Source organism: Lactuca sativa, chromosome 4 (assembly GCF_002870075.4).
Source record: "Lactuca sativa cultivar Salinas chromosome 4, Lsat_Salinas_v11, whole genome shotgun sequence".
In the NCBI taxonomy this organism is placed as follows: Eukaryota; Viridiplantae; Streptophyta; class Magnoliopsida; order Asterales; family Asteraceae; genus Lactuca; species Lactuca sativa.
The window spans coordinates 23,046,987-23,055,081 of NC_056626.2; positions in this window are offsets into that span (position 1 = coordinate 23,046,987).

The window sequence follows — 8,095 nt, forward strand, 5'->3', positions numbered from 1 at the left end:
GTATACTGTTTCAGCTATCAACTTAATTCTTGAATTAAAACAATAGTTGTCCCATGCTCCAAGCATGTACACTATGTTTTCTAAACACTAGTCATGCCACACACCAAGTATGCATACTATGTTTGTCTATGATCATTACTTTATGAAATAGATCAACTGAACCTAACTCTAATGATTCTCATTTCACAGTCCCAAATCTTTACTACAAATGCAAGAATTCCAACTTCATGCCATTTACTGAAATCTGTTAGATTCTAAACTTATATGCATTGATCCTCTTGTAATGATTATGCACAAAGTCAGAAAGACTTGACAACATACATTACAGAGCATTCCAAAGGAGATCAACTCCTTGGAAATACCCTTCTTGCATTAAGTTTCCTAATCTTACACAGATTGAATAATTTCTAACTTTGAAACATTTCCAGATTCCATTTTGACTATCACTTCTGAACAACAGTTGCCTCCTTACAGAATATGTCAATATGTTCCTTCCAGAATTTTCACTATTCTTCCAACTGTCCTTGAGCACCCAATCTTTGGTAAACCTTAGATTGTTCTCGACAATTGATTATTCCTTTTAGTCATATCCAGTTCGAAACCGTTTCCCTTCTTAATGCCCCAGGCATTTGGAAAATTTTAGAAAGGATGAATATAGCACATGTAATCGATCCTATATCCAAAGCATATGGGACACGATTCATGATGTTTCACATAACAACTAAACCAGTCTTTTGCTATAACATTTCCATTTCTATTTGCCAAGTTCTCATAATTCAGATTATGAAAAGGGATGTCGTAATCATAATCGAATTTTAGAACGCAAATAATGGAACCATATACAAAATTTTCTTATGTTGAGCCATTCCAACATGAAATTCACATATATATATATATATATATATATATATATATATATATATATATATATATATATATATATATATATATATCCTTGACTAAATACGATTAAAACCTCAATCTAAGCTTATAGATTTGAGATGAAGTATAATTTCCTCTCCCTAAATTATAGCAAAACAACCTTTTCCCAATTGAAACCTTTTGTTTTCCATAATTAACATTGCTAACTAGCAATACTTATCATAATTATCATGCTCCCACTAACATGATGATTATTAGCATAACACTTATGCTTCCACTAGCTTTGACATGTACTCAGAAATTAGCTGACTTTCTTACCAAAGTTCAGATATCTGATACTAGATTGTTTTGATAAAACTTTATCAAAATCATACACATCTTTTAGATAGCTCACAGGTGTGTCTAAATAATTTTAGAACTATGAAAAGGGATGTCGTAATCATAGTCTCAATTGTTTAGACCATTTTGCCACTTCTCACAAGTCCATGTTAGTGTGTCGGTTAACCACACAGCTCTACTAACGACTTTGAGAATGCAAATATCATAATTGCTATCTACTTCAAATCTACTTGGTGGAAGTGTTTCCTCACCATCATTTTCATGAATCGGAGAGAAACCTTATGACCCTTAGATTTAATGGTGTATGTGTTCTTATCCATGTGAATTGCCAAAACCATAGTCACGTGACAAGGATAATGACAAATCCAAGCTCATATGGACCGAACTCAATCTTAATTTCTGGCCACCTGGCAGCTCAAGGGCCTGCCATTGCTTCCAAGTTGTTGTGCAACCAATTGAGAACTCTAAGAACTCATATGCAAAGCCAACTTTAATTGGAATGGGCACAGAATATGTCAATACGATAGGTTGTGAACCTCAAGTCGTGTGCTAGTGAAGAACTTCGGGTTTTATTCTTGATTAGTTCTTGAGACTTTCAAGACCTTTAATACTCCCACTATCCTCTTGACCTATAAGACTCCCTTGTCAAACATCCAAGAGATAGTGCGGATTCTAATCAAGACAAACACTTCACATAATTGGCCTTAGTTGGTCTTTGTTTTATCCAAAACATCACAACTTACCAATTTCAAATGTACAAGAGTAGAAAAATTTTACTCTTACATTTGACTAGTGTTTTAAACCTTCTTTAAGACATGTCACTCAAGTTACAATCTTGGAGTATGACTCTAAGACTTGTATTGGAACGAAGTATGACTCATCTTCTTGATTTAACAATTTCAACAATTCAAGTTCCTCTTCTTAGTCATAAGAATGCACTAAGATTTCCTTAGAGAACTAATTGTGCTATGGTTTCTTAATCATTAGGATGATTACAAAAAAACTGATACTAAAGTACTCTCCCATCTTTTCAGATTTGAGAAACTTTTATCCTTCTGCCTAAGTTGATTCTTCTTATTCTCTCTGCCATACATTGGAACCTTTTCCAATGTTTCAGAATTATACTTAAACTATTAAGTATAACCATATTTATTGAACTTAAGTAAATCATGACGAATAGTCTTATCGATCTTTTGTGGTGGACTTAATCAGTGCTCAAGAATGTGTACTCGATTTCTTAGTCCTTTACACGACTCACGCATCCATGTGAACAAGTATTTAGTCTTAATTCTCCAATACTTGAGGGTTCTCATTCATCATGCTATACAACTTGCATGATTCCAAGTTTCGGTCCAATTGAAACTTGGGTGATGAGAATCTTTCCTTATTTGGTAAATTTAGACATTACCACAAATGAAAGAATCAATTTCATATTTCCAATATTGCTATAAACATACAAACATCAAGTTTTCATGAATACCATTGTAAGGAGATAAAAATAAAGTAAAACAAACTTTTATTTATTTTAAAATGCGGAAAAAACTTTTTCCTTACAATGTAACTTGAAATGAAAACCATGTTATTACTTGTTTCCTAGCAATCTATCATAACTCCTAAGAGTAGCTCAAGAATCCACTCTTCAATCAAGCGATAGAAATCCATCTTCGCGATCAGATTGAACATACTCTTTCTTTAAGTTTCCTTCACTTTTCCTTTGATTCTTAAACATCAACATGTGACCCAGTCACATCTTGTAATAAGAATCTTAGAATAGAAACTTAACTGAATTAGATAGTAGACCTTACCTAAAATAGAGTCAAACTTATTGACTTTACTAGCCTTATGATCTTTCAGGTAAAATTGACAGCATCGCAACCAATGCCCTTTCCTTTTGGCAATAGGACCATATGGACCCTTAGGTAATAGTACATAGGACTATCTCAGACTTAGCCTTTCTCTTTACCATTTGGTCAACCGAGTTGACTATGGCCGATCCCTTTCCATTGGGAAGAGAATGCTTTTCTGGATTTCCTGTGTCACTATTGTCCCTGTCGATAAAGTTTTGGGAAGTTGATCTCCTAATCAAATTTGCTTTACTAGTACACTAAATCATTTCTGATTTAGCAGCACCAAGCAAATAGATAAGATCATTAAGGGTCTTGTCATAGTCTGTTTCATAGGAGTCCCAAAGGGACTCACTATGTGACTTAGAAAGTGATTGAACCACCAACTTTCTCAAGACTTTGACATCCAACTCTCCCGGCTTGTCAATATGTGACTTCATCTCATAGATGTGATCACACCTAGACCTTGCCTTGCCAATAGGGCTTGAGTGACCTTAAACTTTTCAAGAACTTGTGGGTTAGGGAGAATAATTAGAGGAGGTGAAAGAAGTATGATTTCCATGGGACATCATCTTCATTTAGGAAAACTTGTTTCAAGAGATTTGGGAAGATCATAGATGTCTAAACCAGACATCTTTTGGGAGATATTCAAGATAGTTGATTTAAAGTCCTTAATATGACACCCAATATGAAATATTAAGGCTAGGACCCAACACAATACTTTTATAACTTGGAAGAGGGATGCCGTAATCCAAGCTATAAAATATTTGAAGGTACGTGAATGATGATTCACTAATTTCCACCAAGATAAACAAAATGTATTATTAGGTTTTAATTAGATTTGAAACTCCTAGATCTTTTGAGATTCATTGAACTTTTCAATGACATGTTTCAATCTCGAGTGTGCCCATCAGGTTTTGTGACTGGGATGCCGTGGATCACAAAACAAGGTATGAAACAACCATGCAAATTAGTTGGTACCCTTAAGTGTTTACCCCTCAATCGATGTGCCGGTTAACCACACACGCTCCATCGATACTATGATAAACATTAAGTTACCCTTTGCCTACCTTTTTAAATACGAGTTAGTGTGCCGGTTAACCACACACGCTCCACTAACCGACTTAAACAAAGTGCAATGTGTAATTTCATGGATTAGCAACTTATTCACATTTTCCTAAGTAACTAAGATTGGGTATTTATAAAAGGTTTAGTTACTTAGTATTTATCATTAATACTTTTAATGAAGGGAGAATTATAGTCCTTGTCCTACCCGTTCGGCTAACGACCCTCCACCAGTCAAGGAAGCGGTGGGTGAGACTGGACACCCATTAAACTGCCATTTTATAGGCAGTAACCTTATACCCCTTTATAGACCGGCTTCGTGAATGAGGCCTACTAACAGTAAGACTGACTTTACTCTTATATATATATATATATATATATATATATATATATATATATATATATATATATATATATATATATATATATATTTTATTAACTTATAATATTATAAAGTATAAGGGTTGAATTTTAAATTTTAAAATTCTAAGGGCTAACTTGGAATTAAAGTATTCATAAGAGAAAACTTTTCAAATTCCAAAACTTGAGGGCAAGTTTTGAAACTATTCAAAACTAATTAATTCCATAACTTATGTGTTTAAAGTAGTTTTAATTAAAAAACTCTTCAAGTTCCATAGCTTGAGAACAAGTTATGGAAGACTTTAAACTAATAAAAGAATTAACTTCTTTTTATTTTATAACTTATGGAATTAACTAAGGTTACAGATTTTATTACTTAATGAAGTGACTCTTGAACTTCCATAACTTGAGGACAAGTTATGGAGTCATAAAACAATTCAATGAGACAAGACTCTTCATTTTGTAACCTTTGCCAAGTTTTATGAGTTTTATGAACCTTAAATGTGACTTTTCATATAACTTGAGGACAAGTTACAAAAACACATTTTAGGATCAACTCTTAGATTAAAATGGATTGAAAACAACAATTTCACATAACTTCCTATTAATCTAAGCAACTCATAAGAGCAAGATAATTCAAATCAAACTTTTTTCATGTAATTAGTCTAAACCTTAAACTAATACAAAACATGAATCTATTGACAATAATCTTTGAAATTGGATTAGCATGAACATTACCACATTAAAAACAAGTTTATAAGTCCAAAAACATCTTAGGGTAATGTTCCTAGTCCAATTCCAGCCAAAAAACTCGAAAATATGTTGTCTCGGGCTCCAACTCATCTAGTGCACGAACCAGCTCGGCGAGTTGGATGCATTTTGCCTTGGACTCGGCGAGTCTGCTGGGCAGACAACATCAAAACTCGATTTTTCAGCTACTTTTGCAAGTATAACAAGAAAACAAGCCTAGGCTCTGATACCACTGTTGGGTTTTGAGCATTCTAACACTCCTAAGTGTACATGCAACCCTAAATACCTTGGATCTATGTTTTCTCTATTATACATACAAATATAAACATCCAAGGTATTATCCTAATCTAGCATACAAAACAATGAATATAACAAGATAGAATACATACCTCTTTGATGTAGAATGTCTTCATGAAGCTTGAGTGCCTAGTGCCTCAAGTGTGACACCTCAAATGGTTCACACAACAACAAATACACTTGGAATAACTTGATAGAATTCTACACTTCATGAAAATCGGCTAGCCCTTTTATTACACACACTAGTGGCCGATTTTGGTGAATAATATGATGCTTATATAGTGTGTTACAATTAGGGTTACACCATGTAAACCCTAATTGTCATGACCTTTCATTTCCATGACCCATGGGTTATGTAACCTCCATGGAGCATCCTATGGGTTTAACCCTACTTGATTATCCATGGAGCTTTGGCCCACTATATAAGTTATGCATGATTTGCACAATCAACCCATATATTTAATTAGTCTTCTTTTGATCACATAATTAATTCTAAATTAATTCTTGATCAATACTAATTAAATATTATTATTCTTATTATTAATATACTAAAACTTATAATATATTAATAACCATAAGTGTCTTATTTCTCTCATTTAGTCTATCCAAGTGCATGATGCCATGCAACCCAAGTGGACCATGCCGGGTCGGGTCAAGTCTTACCAATTATAGTTATGGACTTAGACATTAATCCAACAATCTCCCACTTGGATAAGTCTAAAACTATTATTGCGTATGACTTCAAGAACCGACTGGCAATCGTAGCTCTCAAAAGCTTCTGTCGAACTCTGACCTTGTAGATGAACTCTGACCTTTGTCAATGACTCGTCCATTAGATAAGGGATCATATATTCCTCCATTCTAGATATCATATGGACTGCGACATGGATTATAATCATTCTCTCTGTCCATTTGTTGTTTCCCGATTTCCGATTTATGACGATTGACTAATTGAACAAATCAAATCAGTCTTGGCCCGGCCGAGCACTTCCATTTGTCATCATCAAATCATCGAGGGGCCCACAGATATCGCTTTTTTCCCGAAGGTAAAAGGAATGGATAAACTTCGACTCATATGGCTTGTTCTACTACTTGTTGAATCATACACAAAGACACGTTTTATAACACCGAGTTACCGAATGCGTTTTCGTGCAATCAATGTACAACCAACTCATAGTAACAACTCATATCTCTAGGTTTGAAGAATATCAGATATTATCATCTCATGATCACTCGTGATAAAATCCATGAAGTGATTCCAATGAGCGCGGGTTGAATCCAATACTCAGAACTTATGAGCACTCATGAGTGTTGTAGCCCTTTGTCCAACATCTTAGACCTCTACAAGCCCAACCCATGACAGTCTTGATTCATATCTACTTCCAACATATGACCGACTGTGGATGGTTTGAATAACTTAGTCATTCCGGAAGAATAACCTAGTTTATTCTGGAAGTCAAACATGCAAAATGAAACACAATAAGAATAGAATCTAATATGGTCTCAGAACTTATGAATATAAATTAAAACACCTTTTATTTATCACCATATGATTACACATTATTCATTGTATACTGTTTCAGCTATCAACTTAATTCTTGAATTAAAACAATAGTTGTCCCATGCTCCAAGCATGTACACTATGTTTTCTAAACACTAGTCATGCCACACACCAAGTATGCATACTATGTTTTTCTATGATCTTTACTTTATGAAATAGATCAATTGAACCTAACTCCAATGATTCTCATTTCACAGTCCCAAATCTTTACTGCAAATGATGGAATTTTGATCCATTCTTCACTCTTTGATTTCTGTCTTAGAATGTTGTTACAGAAGTATACCATCAACAAAGTAATTGAAATAAAACGAACTGAATTCAGATATATTGAATATACAAGAATCAAATTTACAGAAAACATACTTGTTTGATGATTACACAGAAATATAAACATGAAATTATAGAGATTGAGGCCTGCTTTTGCAGTGTCCTAAGACAGAAATTTCCCTGGAATGGGTCTGTCTTGAGGATACAACAATCCAATTCTAGAACAGATCTTGAATCTGTCGAAATTCACCATGATCCCTTTGGAAAGATAAATGATTTTTGGGAGAAAGATTGTGTGTATGGTTAGCCTTCAAATTCTGTCCAGATTCCTTCATTTATAGGCTTCTAATGGTGGTTGTAAACCACCAACCAAAATTAACTGCCAAAAACTATCTGCAGTTAATCCCTTATTTAACAGAATTTGTATTGCACTGAATTAATAAAAAGATTAATTAATGACTAATTAATTTTGGATTATATATTAAAAAATATTATTTAGTCAACTTTTTCGTGATAACATCAAAAAATTTCAACTTTGTCGGATTTTAAACTTCATCGTTTATATCATTTTTTTCGTGGGGGAGCATAGTATTTGTTTATCCATTCAAGATTATTCTCATGACCATTTGAAGGTTTTATAATCACGTTTTTTTATTATAAATACTGGAGAATTTGATATGGCCATTCGAAATTGGATTTATGACTTTTCAAATTTGAAGATTTTTGATGA